The following is a 14,230-nucleotide window of genomic DNA, read 5'->3' as shown; positions in this document are numbered from 1 at the left end:
GGGAAAACAGTGATTCAGACTCTTCATGTGGTGAAGATCATGATCAAGAAGAGGAGTCTAACATCTATTATATGGCTAGAGCATCATTGGTCGACTATGACAGTGACACAAAGTTTGAGAAGGAACCAATTGAAGTCAAGTATGATCTACTGCTGGATGCATTCAAGGAGATTCATACTGAAGCTATGCGACTCCAGTATAAGGACAATCGACTCAACTCTGATAGGAAGGATTATGAATATAGAATCAATAATCTCGTCACTGATAATGAAAAATTACAGAAAGAAGTAGATGAAGCCTTGATGAATGCTAAAGAGATTAAAGGGAAACTGTTACAGTAGAAAAAGTTTGTGATAAATGCCCTGTTCATGAAAAACATATAGATTACTTGACTAGCACGCTAGCCAAATTTACTCAGGGTAAAAACAACTTAGATGTTGTTTTAAAATACAAGGAATTGGTTTTAAAGCTAATTCTAATAGGTCCAATACAAGAAAATTTTCATATTTAAGCAAACCTGTTAAACATGCCTACTTTTATTGTAATTGTGTTGGTCATACTGTTAGAAACTGTTACTACAGAAGAGTTGGAGTTCCAAAAGGATTATATGTGTGGATTCCGAAGGAACATCTGACTTCAACTAACAATCAAGGACCCAAGTTCAAATGGGTACTTGCAACCAAAACTTAAATTATTTTGCAGGATTACAAACAGGTGCAGTGAGAACTCAAGGATGATCTACAACGGCTATATCAAACATCTTGAGTGTTCAGAACTGGTAACATGTATTTACCTTATTGCATCATGTATGAATAGATTAACTGATTGAAAATTGATTGTTTGTTGATTGTATAATTGAATGGTTGAATGTTTTGTTTGAAAAATGTTTTTCACGACTTTTAGTCGACTCTATTATGAGCTCAGTCGACTGTGTGTCTCTGCTTGCATGTGTCCTGTTTTGAAACCTGATGTCACACTGAAGCTAATGTTGTTTTTATTAAAATCGACTTGAGTCTCTGTTTCAGTTTTCCTTATTTGAAATTTCAAAAGTGGGTTATTTTTGGGTTTTATCTTTCGTGCCTGTGGAAAAATGTTTTTAAACCTTTGATTCTGCTGTTAGGTGGGCTATCTCTCTACTAACCTTAAGGCTGAGGAGGAAGGTTTCCAGTAGTTACTTCTCAATGGCATCTTCCAACTAGAATCTTGATAATAGAAAAGGAAAGCAAATTTCTGAGACAAGAAATCCTGATCCTTCTGGTTGGATCAGTGATGAGGATTCAAGAAACAAGTTTTAAATCAACCCAGCTAAGGCCATGGCTCACCCCTATTATCTCAAATTTAGAAAATTCGAAAGAGATGGATTTGATTTTCCTAGCCTGCTGGAAGTGCAACAACTATCAAGCCTCGTCCAGATGAAGGGTGTCTGGTATCCTGACTTGGTGGAAGTCTTCTACCATAATCTAAAGTTTGTAGATGGTGGTATGAAGTCTAGAGTAAAAGGTGCATATATTGAGATAGATGATTTCATTTGGATGTTGTTCATAGGATTTGAAGCAAAAGGGGCATACTCACACTTGTCTAATTCTGAATTCAATGTGAGCTTGAAGAAAAATGATCTTTACTCAAGCTGGAGGAGATCTCCTGAAGATGTGTCAAGAAAAGGACAATACCGTCATGAAGGTCAGAAGAAGGAAGAAAGGATCATTGCCCACATTCTCTCTTGGGTTATATTACCTGGTAGGATTGTTCACAACCGAATGACCACCGAAGATGTATACCTGATGAACGCCATCATAAACAAAATTCCTACTAATTTGATAGAAGTTATTAAGAATCATATGAAGTTGGCTGCTTTCAAAAATTCTCATTACCTTCCATATGTTGTCTTCATAAGTAGGGTTCTTATAGTACAAGGTGTTAGAGTAATTGATGAGAGGAAATTCTATTGTGACTATCCAAACGAGATAGACAATGATACATTGATAAGTCTCGGTTTGAAGAAAACTTCAATTGGATGGTTCTTCAAAGATAAAACTATGTTCTCTCCTAAAACTAAGTTTGAAATATTTGCTGCTGAAAATTAAGAGCTTTGCATGACAAAATTGATAATCAAGGTGCAACTCAACAACAAGAAACCTCTTATTCAGATTAAGGGTTATCAAGATAGAGTCTTTGTTGGAAAACAGGTAGGCTTCCTTTTACACCAAGAGGGGGGGGGGGGGTGAATTGGTGGGTTTTCAAAATAAGAGTCTTTTCGCAATCTTTCATACAAAGTAAAAAACTTTACAAACTTTCTTGAATTGTAAGTAATGAAAATTCGTGTAGTGAAAAATCATAGTTAACTACACAGATAATAGAGTCGACGGTAAATAAAAGATCAGGGATAGAGAATTCAAACACTGGTTTTTATACTGGTTCGGCCTCAATGCCTACATCCAGTGTCCTTCCTGTACCAGGAAGAAAATGCACTACAATGGTCAAGGTTTTTACAACAAGGCTTTTATAGAAGACCTCCACGTCAAAAATATAAAACACCTCTCTAACCCTCTAACCAAAATATAGGCAAACCACACAGCAGACTTGCAGCAGGATGTCCCCTCTCATGCAATCTGCAAAACCACTTTGAACAATCCTCAAAGTGAACCAGACTCCACGAGTTTATCCCTTGTAATCACAACAGGTAACCACAACAATCACCACGGATGCCAACAAAGAATTTTGATCAACCAAAGACACCTCAATGAGTAGATATGTGATCAAGCAGTGAGCGCACAATCAATCTCCCTATGAATCTCCTTCAAGCAAGATCACCACCGTCTTCTTGAAGAGTTCTTGGAGCTCTATAATCTCAGAGAAACAATCTGAAACAGAATCTAAAAGTATTAGATAAAAAATGTCCAAAAGTCTTATAACAACTTCATGTTTCATCTATTTATAGAATTTTATTAATCAAACGCTCCCTTAGTCGAATATGCTACTAATTCAGTCGACTAGGTTATGATAGTTATAATAGATTAGTCAGGCCAGTAGCATTCAGTCAAACAAAATAAATTCTCATTCAATATAGTTGACTTTCATCAATGCTCAACTAACTTTTAATAATATAGCTGTTACTGTTCATGAGCATAACAGAATTTCAAAGCAAACAACTTATACAGTCGAATGTGTGGCGCACATAGTCGACTTCGACATGTCAGAGCATTTTGAAATTCTTTCCTTCACAAAATCTCACATAATACTGTTTCTGAAAATCAGTACAAAGACTTTAGTATAGTCGATTCAATTAGTAATGGAGACGACTTTACTGCAACTTTGTCACACAGTTTTAAGTTCACAAGAGTGCATGTGGTTTTCATCCTTTAAAAACACGTGTAATGCAACTAGATATGATGTAACATGTACAAGCTCAATAAGTATGCATTGACATAGCAGTATAACACAAAAACATGTTCAACAATATATCAACCAATAAGCATAAGAACATGTAACACAACAACAACATATGTGTGTTATTAAAAATTGTTGAGAAAACAGGTAGGCTTCTTTACACCAAGAGGGGGGAGGGGGTGAATTGGTGTTATTTCAAAAAAAAAAAATATTTTCGCAATCTTTATACAAAAGTATAAAGCTTTTTTTATCTTTCTTGAAATGCAAGTAATGAAAATTTCTATGCAACGTAGTTGACTACTTAACAGTTATAGTCGACTGAAATAAAGAGTGTAGGGATAGAGAAAATCAAACACTGGTTTTTATACTGGTTCGGCCAACAATGCCTACATCCAGTGTCCTTCCAATCCATGAAGCAAATGCACTATATAGGTTGCGGTTTTTACAACAAAGAATTTATAGAAGAAGGAATTCATAGAAGACCTCACGTCAAAAATATAAATCTCCTCTCTAAACCAAAACCAAAATATAGTTGCAATAACCAAAATCAGACTTACAGCTAGAATCCCCTCTTCTGCAATTTGAACCCACGTCGAACAATCCTCAATGTGTAAATTGTAGCATTCTTCATAGGATGTCAAGCCTTAACACAACATTCTTCACAGGATGCCAAGACTTCAAAGATCAATCAAGAAGCACCTTCTTTGTGCAGTTTTGATCACATAGTCAGCGCATAAGCCTTCTCCCTTTGAATCTCTCTCAAGATAGATCACCACTGCCTTCTTGGAGAATTCATGGAGCTGTTAAGAAAAGAGTTCAATATGAAACAAGAAATGAAAATGTTAGATTCACAAAAGTCTCTGAACAACTTGTGTTCAGCCAATTTATAGTTTTCTGTTAGATAGATTATTTCTCAATCGAATAGCCTACTAATTCAGTCGACTGTATTAATACAGTTATAATAGACAGTCAACATAGAGGCTCTCAGTCAATGAAAATCAACACAGATTCAATACAGTTAACCACATCATTAATGCTTAAATAACTTTTAAAAATATAGTCGTTGGAGCGTGTAAGCATAACAGAATTCCAAAACAGATCAATAATACAGTCGAATGTACACTGGACAAGGTCGATTGACACATGTAAAAACATTTTGAAATTCTTTTCTATCCAAAACATCACAGAGCACTGGTTCTCAAAATCTATACACAGGTTTTAGAATAGTTGAATCCATTACAGGTGTATTCAACTGAACTAGAGCTTTGTCACACAATTATAAGTTTGTAAAAGTGCTTGTGATTTTTCTCTTTCCAAAATGTGCCATAAAATATGTACTGTTATCAAAGCTATTTTACTGCACATTATCATACAAGCATGTTCCACAAATATATCACACAATTAACATAGGAAAATACATCACAGTACATAAAAACATGTTCAGCATGTATGACAATCAATTCAAAATAAGAACATGTAATGCAACAACATGTGTACTGTTATTAAACATTGTGTTGTCATCATCAAAAACTAGATTGATATAGAGTTTGTGTTGTCAACAATCTCAACAATCTCCCCTTTTTTTTATGATGCACAACTATGATTAATAACTCAACCATGTTTGTACAATCCAACACAAGACAGAGTAATAGCATATAGCAAAAGATTTAATACAGTTCAATTACTCTGCATGTTCAGCATAATATCAAGCAGATAAAGTATGAGACAGATTATTCTTCCCCTTTCACAAAGCATTTATACTGACTTTCATACAAACATATATAACTCTCCCCCTTTGTGCATTAACAAAAAAAGAATGCTTAAGATATTTATGCAGATTTGAAAAACAGAGATGCATCAAAAAAATATGCAATTTGTAAAACACAATGATGCTCTCATAATCACAATTTCACCAAAACAATATTAACTTCCCCTGAAGTATAGGCATGTGATGAAAAAAAATGTAAAAGGTGATACTCCCCCTGTCATTATGCATTATAAAATCAAATAAGGTGAATAATGCAGAATATCAAAGATTTAGCAGTTTAAGCACAGAGTTGTATCAAAGTCAGCATATCAAACCACATAGATATGCAATGATACAAACTTCAACAATCTCACAATATTATGTCAATTTAGATACTTGCAACAGATAAGAGTAGAGATAATAGCAGATTATGCATGATTTAAGCAAACAGTAAAGATAAAACCAAATTCCAGATATGGAATTGTTAACCCATTTTGCAAGTAGTTGAATGCTTTAAATCATCAGTCGAATGCATTGCTTTTGCAGAAGTTGAATTCCAATTGTAGCTTCCAAAGCAATGTTCTTCCTGCAAAACCTTTCAACAACCTTTTCTAGATCAAGCATAATGGTTAAGCAAGAATTGTAATCAAATAACAACAGAAGTCAATATGTAAAGATGTATGACAAAATAAGCATAGTTGACTTCAAATAGGACATAGTCGAATTAATCATTCAGTGCAATCAGACATTAAGCAATTTTTTTTAAAGCAACTGAATTGATTCAAAATACTGATTTCATTTCCTTGAACAAGATGATATTACAATGATAGGATTAGAATAAGGAAAGCAAAACAAAAGACAAACAAAAGATATGGCATTATATGCCAAATACAAAATGAAAAACATAAACCATGACTCAAGACTTAACAAGCACAATATTGCTACATGTACTGGCATATTTCAACTGATAGGCCTTAGTCCATTTCAGAGGATTCATTAGAGTATTCTTCTAGTGTACTGCTTTCATTTTGTGATTGAGGTATCTTATGAACGTCCAGGTTGTCATTCATAGTCTTTAATTGATCAACCACAAATATCTCAAACTTTGTTATTGGTGAAAACTTATTTTCATCTTCAAAGAACCATCCTATGGAAGTCTTTTTCATTTTCATTTCTTCCAGGGTACATGGTTTATCTCATTTGAGTAATCACAACAACAAGATTTTTCATCACTTACTTTAACACCTTGCACCAAGAGAATTTTGCTAATAAGTACTGCATATGGTAGATAAGGTGAGTTCTTGAAAGCTGTGAGCCTCATGTGATTTCTAATAACTTTTATCCAGTTAGTAGGGATTTTATTGATGATAGCATGCATCAAGTATATGTCTTTAGTGGTTAGACAATTTTGACTAATTCTCCTAGGTAGTATGATCCATGAGAGAATATGAACAATATGAACAATTTTGACTAATTTTAACTCATTGTCAACACCCAATTTCGTTTGAATGACTATAATAAAACTAGTTTTTATTTTTGTCTTATTTTATTTAATTTTAATTTAATTTTATTTTTATTTTATTTTTTACTATTTTTTTTTTATGTTAATTTCTTTTTATTATTTAGTTTTATTTTTATCGGTTTTTTTACTTTAATTTTTATGTTAACAAAAAAAAAATCTGAAAAAAAAGGCGTTTGTCTTTTAGTGCAAATATTAAAAAAAAAAGGGAAAAAGATTTTGTTTTGGTGTAAAAGAAAAGTGAAAAGGAAAATCGTTTTCAGGCCTGGAAAAAGTACTACGCGGGCAAGGGGCTAGAAACGGTTTTTGCAGTGGCAGGCAAGGTTTGGAAGGGGAGGAGCGCATCAAGACAAAAAGGCAGATAAGGAGGATTTGGGGAGGAAGCATTTGGCCATCGGGCAAAGGAACAACAGAGGATCTTCAACAAAAAGCAAGCGGGAAGTATTCATTGAAAAAAATAGAATATTACGATTAGTGAGGATACATTTGCAAAGAGGAAATGGAGCAAACAAAGAGAAAGGAGGAGGTCACCTGAGGTGCTCGGCTAAACGGTGACGAGCGGAGCTTCAAGAGGTAAGTGGCTTTGTTCACTTGTGTCTTCATGTAGGCTTGATGCATTATGATTCTTATTATACATGATATCATGCATGATATTGCTCCGTTTGAGATCATATTGTTGTATGAGTACTCTCCGTTTGACGAGGAAAGGCGACGACACCGCGGCCGGCATGACTCCGGTGGGGTGTGGCGTCGCCGACGACACCGAGACTGGAGAAGGTGTGGCGCGAGGGTTGGATTCGAAGAAGTGGAGGTGCGGTGGCGTTACCCTAGCGCGAGAGAGTGGCTCGTGGCTGGTGGTAGTCGCCGGCAGCTCATGACGGTGGTAGCATAGAAATGTTGGCAAGCGGCGTTCAAGGGTGGAAAAGCCCCAACCCTAGGTTGTGCGAAGAAGACACGCCAGGATGGTGTTCGCGTTGGTCGTCTCTGCAGCGCGGTGGCTTTGACGCTAGGAGAGTGGCCGTTGCGGTGTGGTGGCCGGCATTGTGGTAGCGATCGGCGCCGACGGTTGTGCCTCAGGCCGCCACTCACGGGGCCAGGGACGGTGGTGACGGGAAGAGGGTGGCTTGTGCTCACATTGGAGGGAAAATCAGATGCTCTGCGTTTTGGTTTATTCAAATGACAGAGTCTAAGAGGACCCCTAAAGGGTTTCTGAAGCTAGGGTTGGGCCTGGGGTTTTATTTTCGTTTCTTTTAGTTTTCCTTAAATTAGTTAACTTCCAACACTCTTGTTTTCGCTCTCATCACCCCCTATCCGCCTGGTCTGATGCTGAGCCCATTATGCCAAAACAAAAAAAAAAACTAATTAACTTCCTACGCCCCTGCTTTCGCTCTCATCATCCCCTTTAAAGCCCATTTCGTTTTTTCTGAAAAAGGAAAAAGGATATAAGCACCCTTGTTTTTCATTTTTCCACCCCTTTTCTACTCAGGCTTAGGCCCAATCTGTCCTCAGAAATAAATTAGGTTTAGACACCCCATAGTTTTTTTATTCTAATTATTTACTTATTCTTTTTGTTCTTTATTATTTATCTCACATATATAAAAATAAAAATATATATTTAAAAATCAACAAAATTTTATTTTTAAAGGTTTAAGCACACGTGCGACCATTCTGTCAACCTTGTGCTGAAAACCTTTTTCTTCTTCTTTTTAAAAATCAACAAAAATTATTTCAAAAGGTTTAAGCACAAGTGCAACCATTATGTCGGCCTTGTGCTGAAAACCTTTTTCTTCTCCTTTAAAAAACTATCAAAAAATTATTTTAAAAGGTTTTAGCACATGTGCGACCATTTTGTCGGTCTTGTGTTGAAAACTTTTTTCTTCTTCTTTCAAAAAATCAACAAAAATTTATTTTAAAAGGTTTTAGCACACGTTCGACCATTCTGTCGCCCTTGTGCTGAAAACCTTTCCCTTTTTTATATAAAAAATACCAAAAAAAATATAAAATCTTCAAAAACTAAAAACATTTTCAAACAAACAAACAAACAGCTAGAACTACATAACCCTGATTTCTCACTTCGAGAATACGTAGGAGCAAGGTCAATCCTTGTCGGGCTCAAAAAATAAAAAAAATATTTTTTGTTTCTATAGAATTTTATTTTTGGGGATAGTTAAACATGTTGAAAACCACATCAAATTCGCGTATTTAGTTAAAGGTACTGCCTTAGGGCAGGCGTTGTAGGGTGCTAATATCTTCCCTACATGTAACCGACTCCTGGACCTAGAATCCGGTTTTCGCAGACCATGCCTTATTTTTTTATGGTTTTTCCGTAGTTTTCCAGAATAAACTATGTTGGCGAGTCCAAACTCTTTTTTCAAAATTGTTTTCTTTTTTTTGGATCGTCGTCCCGTCGCGATTCTGGTTGCGACACCCATCATGAGAAAACTTTCCTTGTAGAGATGCATCTTCAGGACATCTTCTCCAGTTAGAGTAAAATCCCTTTTCTTTAAATGTACATTTAGTTCTGAGTTGGGCAAATGCTTGAGTGCTCCTTTTGCTTCAAGTCCAATGAACAGCGTCCGGATGAAATCATCTATTTCAATGTTTACTCCTTTTATCCTGGACTTCATAATGCCATTTTCAAATTTAAGATTATGGTAGAATACTTCCACCAAGTTAGGATACCATGTACCTTTCATGTGGACGAAACTTGTTAAGCCTTGAACCTCCAGTAGGTCTGGAAAATTGAATCCTTCTTTTTTGAATTTTCTGAGCTTAATATAAAATGGACGAGCCACGGTTTTTGATGGATTCATCAGAAATTTGTTTCTTGACTGATCACCACTAATCCATCCAAAAGGATCAGGATCTCTTGATACAATAACTTCCTTTCCTTTACTCTTGTTTGAGCTTTGGTTTGAAGAGGCCATCGAGAGATCACGATTTTTTTTAAAAACACACCTTCTTGGTCTAAGGGATATAAGAGAAATTTGCATGTATAGTAGCATACACAATACTGAGTTTAGAACAATGTAAGCATTAAAGACATTGCATAAAACTCCATATTCAAATTTTAACGTTCAAAAATAGATTGTTACATACAATCAGATAACTCAGTCGATTGAATTAATATTGGAGTCGACTGTGACTCGAGAAAAACATTTTCAATCAGATTCAATCAATCAAACAATTAAGCACACAGCACAAACAATCACACAACAACAACTAATCAAGATAAGCATGATGTAGCAGATAAATACAATTTTACCAGTTGTAGATCCTCAAGATATTTGATGTGTTCCATAGATGATTTATTCTTGAGATCACTCTGCATCAGTTGTATATCCTGCAAAACAACTAAGTTTTGGTTGCTGGTACCCATTTGACTTTGGGTCCTTGATTCCTTGTTGCATGTTCCTTTGGTATCCAGACACATAATCCTTTAGGAACAACAACATTTTTGTAATAACAGTTTCTAACAGTATGACTAATACAATTGCAATAAAAACATGCATTTCTAGCAGGTTTATTTAAAACAGTGAATCTCTTAGCATTGGTTCTGTTAGATTGAGCTTTGTAACCAATTCCTTGTCTATTTTTAATTCTGTCAGATGAATTTAAAACAACATCTAAATTGTCCCTTCCTTGAGTAAACTTAGCTAGCGTACTAGTCAAGTAATTTATCTTTTCAATAAGAGTAAGACAATTTTCACAAACTTTTTCTACTGTAACAGTTTTAATTTCTACATCTTTAGCAGATAACAAAGCTTCATTCAATTCTTTTTCTAATTTCTCATTTTCTACAACAAGGTTATTAATTCTATTTTCAAAATCTCTTCTTTTAGAGCTCAGTCGATTTACCTTATATTGTAGTCGCATAACTTCAGCATGTAACTCTTTAAAAGCATTTTGTAGCAGATCATACTTGACTTCTACTGGTTCATTTGATATGTCTGCATCACTGTCATAGTCGTCCCATGTTACACTTGTCATATAACACAAATTTGATTCCTCCTCTTGATCAGAATCTTCAACACTTGATTTCTCAAAATTTGAGTTTTCCCAAGCAATGTAGGCTCCTTTTCTTCTCATGTTTTTGCTTTGAGGGAATCTTTTCTTTCCTTTTTGCTTCGACTATAAGTTAGGACAATCAGGCTTAATGTGACCTTCTTTTCGCTTTGACCTGCATGGTTAGACAGTTGACTATCATTTTGCCTAAGTCGACTAAACTTTCTTACCATCAAGGTCATCAGTTCTTTTTCGTCCATGTCTGTTTTTGAAATGTTCTTTCTTTAGGCTTTTAGAGCAATGAACTTCTTTTTTTCAATCTCCTCTTCATCCTTCAATCGACCAAGTTCCAACTCATGTTCCCGTAACTTGCCAAACAAGGTAGCCATTTCATAGTTGTAAGATCTTTGGATTCAGAGATTGTTGTGACTTTTGGTTGCCAATTTCTGTTCAGAATTTTTAAAATCTTGATGTTGATCTCCTCATTATCAAACACCTTGCCAAGAGCCATTAGATGATTTCCAATGTGAGTGAATCGTTTCTGCACATCATAGATGTTTTCTCCAGCCTTCATTCTAAACAATTCATACTCTTGTACCAATGATTCTTTCTGACTCTCTTGACTTCATCTGTGCCTTCATGAGTTACTTCTAAGACATCCCACTTTTCCTTCGCAGATTTGCATTGAGATATCCTGAAAAATTCATCAATTGTCACTGCAGAGACAATTATATTTCTATCTTTAACATCTGAAAAATTCATCAATTGTCACTACAGAGACAATTATATTTCTAATTTTAACATCATACTGAGCTTTTCTATTTTCATCAACAGTCCACTCTGTCAACATCCAATTTTGTCCGGATGACAAATAACATTTGTTTTTTTTTTTTACTTTATTTCATCTTATTTCATGTCTTGTTATCATTTTATTCTTTTACTATTATTATTATATTTTTATTTTTTATTTATTTTTGTTTTACTTTCCTCTTTCTTTTATAATTTTCAATTTTCCTTTTTTATTTGTATTCTTACTTGTAATTTTAGTTTTGATTTAATATAATTAATATAATTAATTTAAAAAAAACGAAAAAAGAAAAGAAAAAAGGGAAAACGAAAAAAAAAAAAAGGAAAAGAAAAAGAGGGCGCAGACTGTACAAGATGACAAGAAAAACCGTTTTCTGCAGGCAAGGTTTTGGGAGGTGGCAGAGGCGTTTTGTTATGGGGATTTCTGCGATAAAGCAAAGAAAAAGCAAAGGACGGGTGGTTTTGTAGGGGAATATACTTTGATAGCGAGAAGTGGAGACTCACTGAAGGGAGATGACGAGACAACTCTCTTCACCATAAAAAAGAATCATCTCGTTGGAGTCGGAGGATCCACAGAAAGGGGAAGGGAGAAGCTCGTTGGCCAGGGAAAAGGGAGAGACCCATTGGAATCACAAGGTTGACATTAGCAATCGAGTTTTCAAGATGTAAGTAATGCCTCCTTGCACTCAATGCTTAGTAAGACTGGTTGCTTACTCTTGAACATATTATTGTTACATTGCTGCTATGACTGTTGTTGAATATTTTCCTACTATAATCGTGTATGATACCGTCACATAAAACTTTCCCGATCTTTATCATTATCCCCATTATCCCGTGCTCTGTTCCTTTTCCCTGTGTCCAAAAGAGCCAACAACCAAAAAAAGGAAAACTAACCCAGTTAACTTAAGTCGTTCACAACTGAGAATATATCTCAACAGACATGGAATAAACAGAGAGACTTGATATACAAAACCAAGGTAGAAAACTCTAACGAAAGTTTAGAAGTGGACAAAACCAGAGAGTGTAGTTTATATAGCCTAGATCACCCTCAACCTGCAAGGCACCAAGTCACAGAGATAGGCACCAATCACCAAGAACCAAAACTAATTTCCAGCCCCATACACAAGCTTGTATCTTACCCACACTGAACCCAAATGATGATGCGTCCCTGCACTGTCCATCACACCTTCAACCACTCAATGCTAAGCTCCATTTTTATTCAATCCATAAAGAAACACAAAGAACCATTCTCGTTCATCACTAATCTACAAATTCATCTCCATTCATCTTCGTAAACCCCTCACACACAACCTCTGCTTCTTCTTCCTCTCCAAGAGAAAGAACAACCACCACAACAGTCTTACATAGCCAAAAAGCTCAAACTCTATTCATCCGTTATTCGGCCCTGGAAATTGAAACCGAAATTGATCACCACGACACCTCCTTCGTACGCTTCGATAACGGCAATTTCGGTAGTTGCCCCGCCTCCATCATCGTCGTGCAGCAACCACTGGCAGTTTCGGTGCCTCCACCCGTCCAATTGCTTCCACTACAATGACATCCAAACGAGCTAACCCCGACAGTGGAACCCCCAAGCCTGAAGCAGTTCCCAATCCCATGTCTTCTACGACTACTCCACCACCACCCCTAGTTGGTCGGGATCGGAACCGCAAGTTTCCAAAGGGAAATCCCAGGATATTAGTAGCGAAGCCGATGTGGTTGCTGGTGTCAATCGCAGGTACCGGCGGCGACTCTGGACAGTGCGCGAAATGAAGAGGAGAGAGGGAGAGAGCCTGACGCCGTGGCCGGCGATGGCTCTGGCGGCGAGCGTAGGTGCTTGCGACGCATGGGGCTGCGACTCGTGGCTGCCAGTTCCGGTGGAAGTGGCGGGAGCAGTGAGATATCAGAGTTGGAATCGCGTTCGCGCAGAGAGGAAAAGGGCGAGGTCGCCGTGGCCTGCGGTGGCTGGCTGGATGGTAGAGGTGACGCCGGCGTCACCATGGCTGACCGAATGGGAGTGCGGCCGGACGGGTAGTGTGGTGGCGTGTGAACCCCAATCTTGGGCTGTGTGAGAGAATGAGACTTTGTCTCTGGTGTGCGTGAGTAGAGTAAGTTTGGAATGAAGAGAAAGTGGGAGAACCCCTAAGGGGGTTTCTGAGTTTGGGGTAAGGAAAATCCTAGGCCGGTCCTGGGCTTGGCAACAAAAAAAAAACAAAAGTACTTTCCTTCTGCACCCCTGCTTCTTCTAAGCCGCACTCCTTTCCTATTGGGCTTAGGCCCAATCTATTATTAAAAATTGAAATTGGTTTGCAGCCCTTGTTTCATATTCACACCCCCTTTCCCCTTGGGCTTAGTCTCAGTTCGTTTTTTAAACAAAAAAAAAATGATTTAGGCATCCTCTTCTTATTTAAGCATTCCTATATCTTTTTTACTTATTATTTTGTTTTTTTATTTTATCTTATCATATAACTTTTTAGTTTATTTTAATTTTACTTTTTATTTTCATTCAGTTCTACTTTTAAGTAAATTTTAAAAGGTTTAATACCCAACTTTGTCCCTAGTTTGGTTGGCAAATCTTAATTTAGTCCCTTTTTAGAAAAGTGTTTGAAATTGGTCCTTACTTTTAAATTTTTGAGTCAAAATAGTCCCTTCCGTTAAATAATGACAAACGGTGTTAAATTTTTTTTTTCTCTTCTCATTTTCTGTGCATTGCAGGTTTTTGTCAGCATTTACAGTATTTAATGATTATTGTACTTTTCCCAATA

Source organism: Vigna radiata, unplaced genomic scaffold (genome assembly GCF_000741045.1).
Source record: "Vigna radiata var. radiata cultivar VC1973A unplaced genomic scaffold, Vradiata_ver6 scaffold_48, whole genome shotgun sequence".
Classification (NCBI taxonomy): domain Eukaryota; kingdom Viridiplantae; phylum Streptophyta; class Magnoliopsida; order Fabales; family Fabaceae; genus Vigna; species Vigna radiata.
The sequence above is the reverse complement of the archived record's forward strand: the minus strand, read 5'-3'. Positions refer to the sequence as shown.